The sequence below is a fragment of the Xiphophorus couchianus genome, chromosome 15 (genome assembly GCF_001444195.1).
Source record: "Xiphophorus couchianus chromosome 15, X_couchianus-1.0, whole genome shotgun sequence".
In the NCBI taxonomy this organism is placed as follows: Eukaryota; Metazoa; Chordata; class Actinopteri; order Cyprinodontiformes; family Poeciliidae; genus Xiphophorus; species Xiphophorus couchianus.
In genome coordinates, this window is record NC_040242.1 from 20,181,653 (window position 1) to 20,195,698 (window position 14,046).

Genomic DNA, 14,046 nt, shown 5'->3' on the forward strand with positions numbered 1-14,046 from the left:
CAAGCATGTAGGGAACATAACTACCCAAAAGTCCATTAAGAGTACAAAATTAGAAAGTTGAATCACATTGTTTGATAACTGCAGAATATTTATGTTGAAATTTAGCCCTTATTGTACGGTATTTTATTCTTTATTGAATTTATATTGTTAGCTTTGTGCGACCCTACATTTGATTTGATTGCCTGTCACTTTGACACTGTTGCCTTGAATTCCCCCACTGTGGAACAATAAAGGAATTTCTATTTTTTTTGTAACATATAGATGCTAAGAGAAACAGGCACATTGGAAAACAAAAGAAATACTAAAATATATACTATACCCTTCTCTACTGTGTTACACTAACACCTAAATATTCCAATATTCCACAAATCTTGGATGAGACCATAAGTTGTTGTAATGAACTGGTAAATCAATCTCCTCTGCCTCTGCTGCTGCTCTCTTGTAAAAATCTCTCTGGCTGTTTGGTTTGAAAGCTGGGCAGAAAGATGTTGGACTTGGGGATTTGATTCTTGCCCATTACAAAACTATGGAAGAACTTTCACCTTTCCTTTACTTTGTTTACACAAAGCGTTCTTTTCAAGTCTCTTGAGATTTACGATTGTGGTACAGGTGATAGTAGTTCACTACTTGAGCTTTTGTAATGATGATTAGTATTTCGCAGTAGTAAAAATAATACCTCTTTGTCATATTATGCCACATCAACTACCCGAAACTAAAAAAGTAAGAGCAAAAAAGACGGGACAACGTCCTAATGCGCAATGCCTCAACAAAAAATCAGCTACTCTCAGCCCTGCTGTTATAGCGTCCGAGGTGAACAGCGAAATAAGAGACATGACGACAAAGCAGCTGCAAGAGGACATAGAGCAACTGAAAGCCGCTCATTTTGTCAACCAGGAAGAGTTAAAGTCACAGGTTAAGGCAGAGCAAGAAAAAAACAAAGCCCTCCAAGAAGAACTGGACAACATCAAGGCTTGTTATGAGGAGCTTCGATCCAAATCCGAAGCAGAGATTGCTGAGAGGAAACTGCAGGTTGACATGCAGCTGGCCTATGAAAACAAAATCATGAGGACCAAAATGTCTTAGAGAAAATGTCCAAGGAGATCGACAGCTTCAAGGATAGAGAGGAATGTCTGCAGAGAGCTGGACCAGATGAAGGGTTCATACCAAGAGCTAAAGCGGAGGTATGAATACCATGCTAGACAGCAAAAGGAGAATCATCAGGATGAAGTGACTCATGAGACTGAAACTAATTTGAATAAAGCAAAGAACGACCTTATTGTGCTGATCAATTCACTGAAAGCAGAAAAGTACGATCTGGATCAGAGAAAGGCAATAGATGTCTCTTTCCTACGTTACGAATCTAATAAGATATTAAAACATCTTCAAAGTGTTCTAGAGTTTGCGACAGTTACTTACCAGAAAGTTAAAACCAAATACGACGGAAATGTTTCTGCTCTAATAGATCAGGCAGAAATATTTAACCAGAGTGTAGCTAAAGAGATGAAGGTTTATTCAGAGAAAGTGACGAGTGACCAGAAGACTATCAACGAGCTTCGAGCTCAGAAGGAAAATCTCCAAAAACAACTGGCTGCCTTCCGACAACGGCACTCCGGCTGCAAGCTTAATTACAAAGCAAAGAAGGAAAAGATGAAACCTGAGCGTCAACACAAAGACAGATTAAGACCTCAGAGACAAAAAGTAGCAAAGTGGCAGGAACCAGATGAGGAAGACACGACGTCTGTTAACATTTCTGACCCTGCGTCCTTGAGTGTGGGTCTTCTGTTAGAGGAAACCTTGTCAGAGGACGCTGATGTTCCTCATCAATCTCCCAAGCAGGAAAATGACTTTGTGGAAAATGTGTCAGAGGAATCAGGGGAGGCAGTCGACAAAAAGAAATCACTGTGGACAAGGATACGACACAGTTTGGGGCTCAGGAAACCACAAAAATGGAAAAAAAGCAAGAAAACTTCTGAAACAAGCTACTCGGAAAATTCGTCTAGTTAATTTCTAATCCGTTACCAAAACCCCAAAATGCATTTCCAGAAAAAAAAAGGTCAGCACGGTGATGCAGTGGTTAACACGGCATCTCCACAGAAAAGACGTCTTGGTTCTCAACCGGGCGCCTCTTTCTGTGGGAGTTTGTCTTTTCTCTCCGTGTTAAGTGTGGGGTTTTCTCCGGGTGCTCTGGTTCCCCACAGATTTAAAAAAAAAGATGTAACTTTTGGTGATTGCCCAATGTAAATCGTCCAGCAGCAATTTCGCTCCAACTCCTCCCTTTGTCATTTCTATATTCTTTGCATGTTGAATAAACATTAATGTTGTTTCCACATATCATCTCCAATGTCTGCTGGACTTCGGGTTGCGCCGTGTCAGGTGTTTGGGATTCCTCTCCGTAATTGCCCCTCAGAAAATACTGAGGAGAATCCACGCTTTCTGATTGGCTACCTGTCACATTCAACAGGCTGAGTTAAAGCGCCCAGTTGGGGAAAACCCCTGATTTAGATCGGAAAGACAACGACGATCTATGGTAACACACCACACAATCTTAGAAAGACCGACGTTCTAAGATTGTTGTAAGGGGAAAAATAGGAGCAAAAAACCTGTAGTGTGAACTATTTATTAATTATTAAAAGAGTGCAGATTATGAAGTGTGTATACTATGTTGCCCTTCAGTAATAATTAGATTTAAATAGAGAAAATGGGCACGTCGACAACCTGATGCAATAATTCACACTACAAGTTTTTTTGCCCCTATTTTTCCCCTTAAGACAATGTTAGAACGCCGGATGTTCTAAGATTGTCGCTTACGATTTCGTAACCGATCATCCTGTAGTGTTTGGTGTGTTACGGTAGATCAGAGGGCTCAATACGTCGATCACTGGAAGGTTTTGAGTTGATCTCGGCAGTAGGTGACAAACTGAACGCCGCCAGGACGATGAGACCAGAACTTCCTCTTCTGACAGGCTTCTAAAAATATTCACTAAGATCCGAAACGTTTGTAGCTTCATTAAAGAATAATATATATATATATATATATATATATATATATATATTTTTTTTTTTTTTAAATCAACAAAACCTGTTAAAATGTATATTCTCAGTAATTATTGTTTCAACAAGGTGTTGCGCAATTCAGTGCGTTTCGGCCCCATTAACAAAGAAAAGGCGAGTCAAAGACCGACTGACTGGCAGAGCAAGGATTTAAGTGACCTACTCAACCACCGCTGTGTTCATGAGAGGCTGATTAATAATCGAGAAATAAATATCAAGCCTGGAAACTTGACATCGTAACGGACTGAATGTTATGTTTTTAACCTAATGCTGCTCCGCTTGCGGGGCGCAGGCGGTTGCCACGGCAACGGGCGTGCTTAACGACAAAGAGAGAGAGAGAGAGTAAAACGGTAGGAGAATCTCACTGAGGAAGAAATATACTGCATTAGGTTTTCTATCACTTTATTATTTCTGCTATAACTGATGTATATTTGCATATAAAATAAGTCAATAAAGTTTAATTTACAATTTTTATGTCTTCCTGTCATGAGGTAGATCTCAGCCGGCTGGTGAGAGAAAAAGTAGATCTTGGTCTCAAAAAGTTTGAGCACCCTGCGGTAGATCGTCTTTGCCGCTCCGATCTAAATCAGGGGTTTTCCCCGACTGGGATCTTAACTCAGCCTGAATGTGACAGGCAGCCAATCAGAAAGGAGGATTCTCCGGCGCTTTCTGAGGGGCAATTACGGAGGGGAATCCCAAACAGCTGACACTGCGCAACCCGAAGTCCAGCGGACATCGGAGATGATACGTGGAAACAACATTAATGTTTATTCAACATTTTGTGCAAAGAATATAGAAATGACAAGAGGAGGAGTTGGAGCGAAATTGCTACCGCAGTTGATAAACCCCGTAAGTTTTCAGCTGTTCCTCCTTAACGTGACATAAATAGGTTATAATGATTTTCATTTGGTCAGGACTTTAGGCTGACACTAGCCACCTGTGTGCTGTCCTCACCCTGAGATTTCCAGTTTTCAGCAGCTAGACAGCCAGACAACGACGCTCCAATAACCAAACTTGTTTCTTTCCTACTTGTTTATTGAAGTGGCCTCTGACCACTGCCATAGTAAACTGAAACATACAAAACTGAGTATTAGCCAACGAACATAGCAAATTAGCTATTCTTGCTACTAGCTAAAAATAAGAACTTTTTCCTAAATGACTCCAGCGTACAATTATTTACACCAGTTACATAAAACAAAGAGACAATTGTTGCTTTTACAATTAACCAACACTTACGAACAAATCTTGTCTGAAATACAACGTATTAGGATAACAACCAGCTTAAATCATGAACTGTTCGGTGATGCGTTCCACCATCTTGGATCTATAATCTTTTTTAGCGTCACCAAAACATAACAAAATATCCACCAGGGGGCGTTCTAGTGCGGTTTTCAACCTTGCTGGTCCAGCTTAACTTACAAAAGGCAGCACAACATGCATTGCAGGTAGATTGTAGTAAAGAATTGATTAATGCCTGATTTTAAAATTAGTTCACTGAACTTGCAGCCATTATTTTGTGCCCATTGTTGGACACCACATGGCAGTACCGAACCCGATCGAACCCGATCGAAGAATCTGGACGACGGTTTGGACGACGTTTATCTCCTGCCGGCGAACACAGCAGAACATGCTCCACAAACCGTGCAGGAGCTTCTGCTGGCAGTTAGGTCCCAGCATCAGAGGAGGCAGTCTGGCCACGGGCCGGTGGGAGCCAAAGTCAGGAAGAGGTCAAGCTATTACTAAGGAATTACTGTCTGACTAAAACACTTAGAGGGTGAGAGGCAGTATTTCCACTGGAACGGAGCACTGGTTGGCAGAATGCCCTGGAAAAAGGTCAAACATGCACAGAGAAACACTTTCTGTCTTTTTGATACTTTGAATCCAAATACTGAATATTTTGGTGGTTCTATTTAAAATATAGCTTTGAATGAGCAAGTGTGTTAAATATTTCTAAACGTTACTTTAATCTGTTTTTAAATTTCTTCCAGCTTGATTTGGAGAGGGGTTTTTTTAGGGGTGAATATGAGAACAAATATCTACATTTGAAACACATATTTTGTATTTTTTTTTTGTCTCTTTGATATTAAAATCTGCTTCTACACCATTTAGGTGACAAAAAATAAGACTAGAAGAATCTGTAAGAAGTTAATTTTTAATTTTTTTTAATTCTTTTTTACAATACTGTACTTTTCTTGCCAAACATCAAATAAGGGGCTTCCAGAAACCCAGAGGACATTAAAGTCAGTAAGCGTCTGAAAGAATGCTGTGATTTGTCGACTATTACTGTCTGGCAGAGTGACATATTGGGGGTAATGAGATTTTATTGGAAGGCAGAGTCTGTCAGGGAAGAGGAGGCAGATTTAGGAGTCGATCAGTGGACGAGATGAGATGATTTTTTTCTGCTCTGCTGAGGCTGCAAGCTGAGGAACATTAAAGCAAACATGGATCTCTTCAATTTCCCCCGGAGTGATTCAGGGCGACTCCAGTGAATTTGGAGCTGTTTTTCTGTGAAGAGACAGTGTGGCCTTCTAAAAGTATTCACATGTTTTGGAGTTTTTTTTATTTATTTATTTGTTTTTTTTTTTTTTTTACAATTTGTCATGTTGCAGCCTTAAACTTTTTCTTTATGTTGCCTGTTACCTGCGGCCATTTTAAGTCTCTTGCCACAACACAGAATACTATTTAGTTCCAAAACACAGGATCCATTCTGGTCACTTTTTGAGTTTAATATGTAAAAACATTAAGGAACAACTGAAAAGACTTAGGGTGTTTTCGCACCTGATGGACTGGTAGACTCGGTTCGATTGGAACATTTCTTACATTTTCAGCTGCTCTGGTTCTCTCTTACGTCGCACTGTCAAATCAACCGAACCCTTTGAAAAACCTGTTCCCCTCCTCGCCTGTGGTGGCGCTCTACCAAGAACAACTGAAGCAAACGACATGAAAACCTCTAAAGAAGACACTGAGCACAACGTCTTTCCTCACAAATGTAAACAAAACGAAGTGATGTCAAATTTTAGTGGTTGTAGGATTTCTCTTTTGTCTTTGGTAAAAAACAATAAGCCATTTATCCCGCTAGGGCTAGACTCGCGCTTTTGTTTTGGTTGTATTTACCCAGAATGCCCTGTGCAATAGTCCGCTTCCTGCTTTGGAGCGGTCTCTGTCCGCTTGGCCTTCATATACATTCAAACCAGGTCAGAGTTCACGTCAACCGAACCGAGACCGAGGTTTGTAGGCGGACCAGAGTTCACCCTTTTATCTGTAGACAATATATTTTTGTCCTACCACAGTTTACAATGAATTTTGTCTCACAAGAGCACAGATGGTAAAATACAATGGCATAAGGACATTGTAGATAGAAAAATAAGAATAAATTTGGGCTAAAAAATCTCAGAAATGTTGAGATTAATTTCAGAAAGTTTTAGTTTTTTCCCCCCGAAATGTCTGAGTTTAGAAAGTTGACCACTTCCGCTGGAAATGTACTCATCCGTTTTTGTTTTCTATCTACAATGACCTCTATACGCCGTCGTGTTTTACCAGATATTCTTGTGACACAAAATTTATTGTAATCTCTGCTGGGACAAATATGTTGACTACAGAAAAATTCAGGAACGGAATAAATGACCTAAAAACATCAAGAGATTTGAAAAACCCACTTCATTTTAAAAGAGCCCTGGAATCTAAATTTTTAAACCAACTTTCATGGATGTCAATTGTAAAATGTGATGTCTGACTAATCTTGTGTATATTATATATTAATTTTAAATTGTCCTATATTATTTTTGGATTTCATAAATCAGATAGATATAAACAAATGGTGTCCTTAGACAGCTGTTAAACTTTTAAATGATCCAGAAACTGATTGTACTTAATATCATCTGGTAAAATACAGCAGGGATATAGAGTGGTAAAAACCGCTGCTTATGGACTGATTTCATACTATGACTGTTGTTTGTATATTTTAAGCCGTCTTTAAGTTGTTTCCTCTTGGTGATGGAGGAATCTGTACCTGCTGTATGTAGGTCAGCCATCCTGCAGCAGCTGTGGCTGTTTTGATCAGACAGGCCTCAATGAATCGATCTCATTACGTTGTTTAGACTGGAAATATGATGAGTCACATGTAGTGACCCATCACTTCTCCAACACTCATTACTATCTCACTTTCCCCTTCAAATTCTCACACTCTTCCCCCCACTGGCTGCCTCAAAGTTAATCTCCTCACTTTTATCCTTCATCCCCTCCTCCGTTTCTCCCTCCGTCTGCCTCTATTTACCTCATTTCATCTTTCATTTCCCTCACACTTGCACCACTCATCTCTCTGTCGCCTTTTGTTTCCCTTTGTTATCATCTATTCTCCCTGGCTTTCGTTTTCTCCCGTACTGTGCGGCTTCAGAACAGAGCTTGCGTTTTTGACATGTCCTCTTCGGGTTCACGGTCGACTCTCTTTAGTAGATCCAGTTCCGACGCATCGCTTTCTTCTGCTGTCTAATCCACGTGATCAGAGTATGTTAGAGATGACCAGCAACATTTCAAAACCCAAGGAGTACATTTACGGCACTGAAAAATATTCTATGGTAAGCGATCACTAGCTGTGTTTTCATTCTAAATGCAGCATCATCAAAATCTAACTACTTCCTGTTTTCTTCGCAGTTTCCGGCAGTAGTAACAGCCAGCTGTTAGTGCGATCCAAAAGCCGTGTTTCCATTGTGATTTTGCAAAAGACAGTAATTTACATTCAGCTGGGGGAACTACCTCATTCCATGCTGTTTTTTTTATTTGTTAATTTACTTAATTCCAAATTATGCAATTTTATGGCCACTGAAATCACAGCTTTTTACTATTGTCACTAATGAGATTTTCTTGAACACGCACACATTGTGCACGCATTTCAAACTATAACCAACGCAGTGTAGAGGTCCTTCAGAATATCAATATAATCTCAAATACACCCTTTGCTCCACAGATTAGGTGCCGAAGATTATCAACATGTATTGATAACGTGAGTCAATAGATGCCAATGTAGTTCACAAGAATAATGACCTTTTTCTGCTATTAGAACTCAGCAAACTTTTGAAATAAATTATTAAAATGTTCTGACTACAACAATGAGACATTGACTTCTGCTTCCAGACAGTGAAGCCTTATAAAGGGGTGCTGAAATTTAAACTATAGAGCAGATCCCCAACCCCCGGGCCGGTACCGGTCCGTCAACCAATTTGGCGTCCTAAAATGATTTAGGAAGCCAAATATCATGTCTTATGCTTTATATAAGACATGATAAAATAAGTCTTATAAAATAAGACATATTTGATATATGCAGCATTTTTATAAGAACTGAAGGTAACATAGTTACGTAATTGTGCTATAAAATGGCACCATGTACATGAAAAATATGTAGTCCTGTCCCTTTAAATATATAAGACAAAAAAGGCATTAAATGACTAAGTCAAATTAGATATCGTCACCTTGATACACATAATGGCCTAAGTCAGTTTTTGCCAAAAGCATCTTTTGGCAAAAAATGACGTTTTAGGGAGGCGGCTATGTGTGTTGCATTTTTATGACAACTTGATTGTGCTATGAAATGACACTATGTCGCTGGAAAATACATAATACTGCCCCTTTAATCTCTCACATACTTTACTTTCCCCTGCTATGCCTCATCTTCGCCACCATGTGTAAGTGTTTCCCCGTTCTAAAAAAAAAAAAAACAACCAGAAATTTACCGCGTCCCTCACAGCAGAGGTCACGTAACGCCTTTGAGGACGGAATGATGGCGGCTGGCCCCCGGTTGAACACTGTGAGGCTCTCCATCAGAACCAGCAGAAAGGCAAACGAAACATTTCAGAGGAAATGACATCTGAGATGAACAAATACGAGGTCAAGGTTGGAAAGACCTCTAAAGCTGACCGACACACCAATTAGAGAACGTGCAGTGAAACAAACAGAGAGCCACTCCCAGGCCGCTGTGTCCAGTGAGACCTAGTCCTGAGTGGCTTCCGTGTTTAATAGCGTATTATATTGCAGTGTGATGAGAGGCTTTTAGAGCCGAGCCGAGCCGAGCAGGGTGGGGCTTGTTTATTTGGCTCTGCGTTAGCGTTCCAGAAATGAAACGTGGGGGCGGTGGGGGATTGCAGTGGTTTCCCTCTGCGTAACAGCGAGCGAGCTGCTCCACCCCTCCTCACTGCAGCCCTCCCTGTGCAGATATCCACTTCACGTCCCTCGGTTCACCCACATCCTGGTTGCTCTGCTCCTCTCTCCGCCTAAAATCCGTTCAGCGGCCGAGCCCCTGAGTGCCTCTTTAATGGATTTGGCTAACAGAGCTAATTAGCTAACAGAGCTAAACAGTTTAATAGAGTAATTAGTTCTCAACTTTTGTCTCAACCTAAAGGTACCACTTGCTCAGTTGTTCAACCTTTATCTTTGTTTCTGTTTTGAATGATGGAGCTACTACCAGTTATTAGTTTGAGGTTTTCTTTATAGCTTAGTTTTATTTCATTATGTCCTTTTGTTTGTCCAATTCAGGTAGTTTTAATCAGGACGTAGAGCGTGTTTTGCTAGCTTTTATTATTTATTGCTGGTTGACCGTTGTTTAGTTTTAGTTTAGTTTTCATTAGTTATAGGAGTTTTAGTTTCGCTGTACTTTGGTAAATTTTGTGGTGCAGAATTCAAATAGGTCAGACTATTGTATTGAGATTATGCGTATGTCGGGTAATGGAAACTCAGCAGAAAATTCCATTTTCAAAAAATGTGTTCAATTATTATTGAACAATCAGCTGACTCTCTCAACTTTTGCTGTTGCCATTTTGCGGACCAAGTGCAACCAGGAGAACAGAGTACGTTGATTTTCCAACAGCTGCTGTAAATCACTTGTGTGAAGAGACATAACTTCACATCAGTTCGAAAAGCTAATATTTTCATAATCACGAAAACAAAGAATATGTCTATAATTGCAGTATGTTTTATGTAGTTTTATAAATATGAGACAGAGTTCCAATTAGTTGAATTAATTAACTTTTTTATTTTTTTTAATTTCAGTTAACGGAAATGTTTTCTCAAGTTCAGTGTTTGTTATTTTGATAGTTTTAGTTACCTATGATAACCTTGGCTACCGATGCCATTGACTATACCAGCTCTCTTTAGTGCTAATGTCGAGACAAAGAAAAAACCCTGGGAAGAGCCGCGTTCAGGGGAGACGATGAGAGTTGGAAAGTTTGACAAGAAAGAAATTGAGAGGAGCTAATAAAGACGGGACGGCTGGGAAAGGCTTGACGAATTGAGATCCTCTGCTGGTTTTTGGGGAGATTGCCTGAGGACAGACTGCAGGCGCATACACACAAGTCTCACAGCAGTAGTAAGTTTTAATGAGCAAAACTAAACTTTCAGGAAACAATGGTTGGAATGTCAACTTATTTTTCTAGCACTGACAAAAAAAAAGAAAACTTACATAGTGATAGGTCTGGCGCTTTATTTTGAAGTTTGAGTTTTCGAACTCTAAAAATGCTTTTTACCTGGGTCCAAACATGAAGAATTTTGTTAATAATTCAGATCCCGTGATATAGATGGTGTAACGTTTATGATGTGTACATGTTCAATAGATCTGAATATTATGGAAAAGTTTATTTCAGTAATTCAATTCACAAAGTGATACACATTATAAAGCTCAATCACACACAGACTGACGGTTTTAAGACTTTATTTATGTTAATTATGATCATTTTCGGCTTACAGCTAATGAAAAACATTTAAAATGAGCTTGCTACCTCATAGGAAGGCTACTTCCTAATTCATTTTAATTGCCGTTGTATTTTGTTCTTACCTGAGACGTTGGTGTCGTGCATCTTTGCCAGTCGGTGTGACGCGGCGGTCCACGCTGCTTTTTGACTCATTCCAGACTCAAAACAAACAAAAAATGCATGATTTGGAGCAATAACTTGCCAACCAAAACTGCCTGTTGCACCGGAGTAAGGGAGTAAGGCCTTGAGGTACAATTACTCTTAGATGAGCTGGATACTGGGAGTCCAAAAATCAGTAGTGTGTTTATTTGTAGTCTGCAGGTTTCAGCTTGTGTAGATTACATTATAGTTATCTAAAAAAATGTAAAAAAAATTTAAAAATATCCACGCCAGGGTTCAGCTCCTCAACATATCCATCCATTTTCTACACTTGATTAATCAAACAGGGTCAAGGAAGGTCATCCTGACTGATTGGGGAAAATACGGGAGCATAGAGGCATTTGTGGAACTCCCTACTTGGGTAGGCATAGGGTGTTTGGATGGGGATTTGGGACACAGTGTTTAATTCTTGCTACATTAGCAACATTTGATTAGCTCTGTGTGTAATGTATATCATTCAATAAATCAAAAATGTATTGGTCGTAATGCTAAGATAACTCAATTTACTGTAGACAGAGAAGATTGCTTCTCTTCTGCTGCTATAATCCCAAACTAAGAGCAAAGTCAGAGATATTTCAGAGCTTTCTTCTGTCTTCCACCATTGCACTCTCTGAAAACTGAAGGATGCTGCACAGTGGCAAGAAGACCATCGACCACTGTGGCTACTCAACTGCACCCTGTCGTGAATTATTAATAGAATCAAGACAGAGATTTCCATCAAGGGCTTCTTGTGCTTTAGAACAGTTTTCAATCTCTCTGTTGTATATATATATATATGAGTTTCTTTTTATTATTTCAAACAGGGCCAGAGCAGCAGAAGTCACATTTTTATTCATTCACCTTCTCCTCTTCTTGGCGGTAAGCTCAATCAACGAGAAAACCAATGTGAATGAGTTTGGACTGTAGAGGAAAGCCACTCGGACTCTGCACACAAAGAGGTTGCTACCAACGTTCTCCTGGATGCCATTTAATAATGCTAGCCGTTGGCTAGCTAACGAGCTTCAGGGTTTGAGTACCATGTAGTCACCTTTATCTCTGCAACAGAACCGAAATATATTACTTCGGTCAGTTGGGTAAAATATCCAAATGTCGTAGAAATAATGGAAGTCATTTGTCTGTTTTGTTTAAGCATATCTGAAAATCGGAACGTGTTTGTTTACTCTGATTCATATCAGGTCCAGGCTGCTGGCGTGTTGTCTGTAATCTATAAAGAGACATGATGACAGCAGCTTTTGAGGAAACTCTTCTATTGGTTTTGATTTTCCCCGGTTTGCACACAAATCAATGTAGCACGGCCATGTTTGTAATAAAATCCTGTTTTCATTCATCTAAGCCTATCAGAGTCTTCAGCACTTCATCTCACAGAGGCGTATGGACTACTGAACACACTTTTATACCCTTCAGAGTCATGGCTCCCATAATAATAGCATACTCGTACTTTACCATCATTGGATGCAATTTTGTAAATTTCTGGTTTAATCACCTTTCGCCATCAGAACTCACCAAGGTAATGCATTTATTCTGGAGTTTCATATTAACACGATCATACAGTTGCTGTAGATCAGTGAGGAGAATCTCTTGTTCTGGTTCAACAGAAAGCCACTGCATTGAGAGCTGGTGACCTTGGATGCCAATGGAGTACCGTGTCCTGATTACGTTCAATAAACTCCGTGACATGGAACATTATTCCATTGGAGGTAGTCATTAGAAGAAGGTACACAGTGGTCATACAGGGTTGGGCGTGTTCAGCAGCAATACTGAGGTAGGCTGTGGACTTTAGATGATGTTCTGCTGGTACTGACACCACCACCAACAGCAATCAGTACTGTTGATACAAGGCAGGATGGAGCCAGGCGTTTATGCTGTTTACCCCAAATTCTGACCCTACCATCTGTATGCCGCAGCTGAAATCTAGACTCATCAGTTCAGACAACTTCTCAGGGAATTGCAGCCTCAGCAGTGGGACCCTCTGTGGTTTTCTGTTCCTGGAGCCCATCTGCTTTAAGGTTCAATGCTTTGTTAATTAAAAACGCTATTCTGCCTACCTCAGCTGTAAGGACCGCTAATTTCAGCTTCTGTTGCCTTCAAGACATTTTTGTCCACACAACTGCAGGAATCAGTGGATATTTTCTCTACTTTGGACCATTCTCTGTAAGCCAGAGAGATTGTTGTAGATCGGCAGTTTTCTAAATACCCAAACCCCGACTTTTACCAACAGCCATGCCATGTCTAGAGCCACTAAGCCTCCTTTCTTCTCCATTTTGATGCCAGTGTGTGTAGAACAGTGGTCTCAAACCCCAGTCCTCCAATAGCAGAGGATTAGCAGAGCTCTGTAGAGCTTGACTGCATGCTAGTGAGGCAGTTTATTCATTGAATTCAAGTGTGTAGGTCAAGGGACACAACTAAATGTGTGCAGGAGTCTGGTCCTCCAGCAGGATGGCAGCGCGAGAGCACTGGTGTAGATCCTAGACTCACCTTCTTTTGTTCTAACTTCGCTAAATTTCAGAATGTCATTTAGATTAATGCTGCGTTCAGACCGAACGCCATTTGAGCGTCAGGGCGTCTGGTTTACGTGCAAAGTCTGGACGCGTCCCTAGGGCAGATCGACAAGGCTTTGAAGAGTTTCAAGAGTGTGATGGGAGACGCTGGAGTTGGAAAATATGAACTTTTGCATCTGGACGTGGAATGTCGGCCAATCAGAATAACTCAGCTATGTGAGCGAAAAGCTTTGATATGAGTGCCTGTGGCTAAATCAGACAGATTTAAATCCAAAGACCTTGCCTAAGGGAGATGCATTAATGTTCACTTTTTTTTGTGTTTGTTTTCATAAATCCATTAGGTGCATCTTGTCCTGTTTTCTGTGGTGTGAATTTGCCGCTGTCCTTTTTACATATTTTTAAAGGTGTGTTATTGGTGTTGACACCAATGCGGTTCAGCAGGTTGAGAGAGGAAAACAGCGCTCACAGCGTCCCTCGTCAGCACGCATGTAGTTTATGAAACTCACAATACGTCTGAATTATCTGGTGAGTTCAAACACGGCGCAGAGGCGACGATGACAACAATCTTTTGCTTTCAGTAAATAAAGTCAAGAGACTCTCAA